This window comes from Bombus impatiens, unplaced genomic scaffold (genome assembly GCF_000188095.3).
Source record: "Bombus impatiens unplaced genomic scaffold, BIMP_2.2 scf_0478, whole genome shotgun sequence".
Classification (NCBI taxonomy): Eukaryota; Metazoa; Arthropoda; class Insecta; order Hymenoptera; family Apidae; genus Bombus; species Bombus impatiens.
This window is the reverse complement of record NT_176897.1, coordinates 398,361-400,507: the sequence shown is the minus strand read 5'-3', so window position 1 is coordinate 400,507 and position 2,147 is coordinate 398,361. Positions and strand designations below refer to the sequence as shown.

The window sequence follows — 2,147 nt, the reverse complement described above, 5'->3', positions numbered from 1 at the left end:
ACGTATGCCGACGCGGTACGATACTAAACACACCAAACGATTTTGGCCCTCGGCCGTGGGTAACAGCGAAGGTCGCCGCGTAACCGGTCACGCTAGAGAATTAGAGAGCGATCGAGGGAACGCGAAACTCGCGCGCAAACTATAAATCTCTTAACTATATTAAAGAGTCGCGAAGTCTTCTGAGTCGAAGCCAAGCGAATAACGGTGGGAGGAGGCAACGGGAAACAGAGGGCGAACAGAGACGAAAGAAAAGGAAGACGCAGATGGACGGTCGCGAGGGCCGAAGGTTGGCCCGAGCTGAAAATACTTGCAAGAAATATAGTTGCGTCTTATTTCTGCGCACGTGAGTACGTGCACAAGTGCATACGCGATCTACGTATTCGGCGTTACGTCTGTTTACATGGATCACCAAAGTATACGGCGGTATGAAATTACGAAAAGCCAACCGACCAGTTCTGTTCGATCATCGACGAGTAAATCGCGTTTTATCAGTCCCCTTTAGAATCGATTCGAACCGGACGATCTTCCAATCGACTCGATCAAATTCACCGTGTTTCCCTCGAATCGACCATAGACGCCAACCACTCCAGGTTTCTCCTGTTCAATCGTACCTGCGATACGTGTACGTTTCGCAAAGATAAGGATCGACGCGTGCATACAACGAGTCATTCCCTGCCTGCGCTATCTTCGCTCGAATCGTCAGAGACGGTTACGATAATTTTATATAATCGATACAATAGTAACGCGAGCTACGGTACGGTCTGTGCGACACAGACGGAGGAAGGGAACGGGATTGAAAAGAGAGGCGTATCGATTCGTAAAACGTTATTTACAATCGCGTCCATAAAGTGACGCAGAAAACCCAGCGTACACCATAGAATTTAATCGTTTTTACGTAAACCGATATCTCGTGGTACACCGAACTATAATGCGTGATCACTTCCTTGATCGTATGCGATTACCGTCCGGTTGCTCGTTTTCACCCCGGCCGAGCGAGTCGTCGCCACCACCACCACCGCCACCATCACCGTCATCGGGTCCGCGAGATTCGCTTCTGCTCGGAGAAAACATTCTGTTAGGCAATGCCGACAAAGACGTTCGATCGCGCCGTTTTCGTTAAATCGCTGTTATTGCTTCGCGTCTCGCGCTCCACGTTTGTCAGATCAACTCGTGTAGGTGGCATTCAAACGCGTTCGACTTTACCGCCACCTCTAACTGTCACCAATCACGAAAGCGAGCGTGCCTCTTCGTTCGTTCTACCATCTCTTTATATACGACACGATATATACGGTATACTAATTGTTTTAGTCGATCGATGTTAATTACTCTTACCTTCGTAAGACGATTTACGATGCCCAACGTGGATGGAAATACAGACGATACAGACTGGACGCAGTCTCGACGCACACCGGTTACTTTCGCACACACTCTACGAACGACAGTCTCGTATCCGTAAGACAGGTCTGTTTTTCCCGCTTTCCACTTGGTCGTACTCCACTTCTTCCGAGTCACAGATAACGTAAACAAACTTTTCGTGCGCGTGCCTGACGCAAGAAAAAACAGACGAAGTAAAACGTCCTGAGACGCGAGGAAGCCGAGTCGCGCACGATTTACGATATTCCGGTAGAGAAGCGCGCACAACCACGCATCGATACAGTTATCGTGTAAAAAAAAAAGTTTGGTTTTCGATGCGACAATGGCGGTCTACACGCACGCACAATCGGTAACTGTTCTTGCACGAGCGTTCGAGGAAAAGGCGGCCATAGCTCTCGACGATCCAACGAAAACAAGCGATCTCGTAACGTGGAATACGAGGACGATGCCGCGCGCAACGATTCGAGTCAAAATCGTCCGGTCGGCGCAGAGTGACGCGCAGCCGTGGTACACCGTCGGCCGCGGGAAATTCAGGAAGCTCGTGTGCCGCTTAATGGTGGCGATACGATTATACGCTCGCGATGCTTCGCGTTTCACGGTGGTCTTTTTTCCTCTTCGACTTCGCCGGCTCTCTCGAAATCCTTTCTCCTGCACCCGGAGGGGTTCGTAGCGAAGGGGAAAGAAGAAGAAGACGACGACGGGTTGCGTGACACGAGGCGTGCGAGTCTTTGGCCGAAGCGCGAGGGAACACTGAACGTAACGCGCGAGCGGCG

General features: G+C 50.7%; 1 protein-coding gene across 4 annotated transcripts in view; it reads right to left on the bottom strand.

Annotated features, from left to right (window-relative positions):
• The window catches only part of LOC100748014 (ecdysone-induced protein 74EF), a 152,379-nt gene that overhangs the window by 138,206 nt on the left and 12,026 nt on the right, over positions 1-2,147 (bottom strand). For 3 of the 4 annotated variants that reach the window (XM_012387496.2, XM_024368708.1, XM_024368710.1), the window contains exon 1: positions 1,333-2,141. The exons of the other annotated variant lie outside the window; for it this stretch is intronic. The gene's annotated coding sequence lies outside the window, so the exon portion shown is untranslated. Of the gene's footprint in view, positions 1-1,332; positions 2,142-2,147 lie in introns of those variants that run through there. 4 annotated transcript variants of the gene reach the window in all.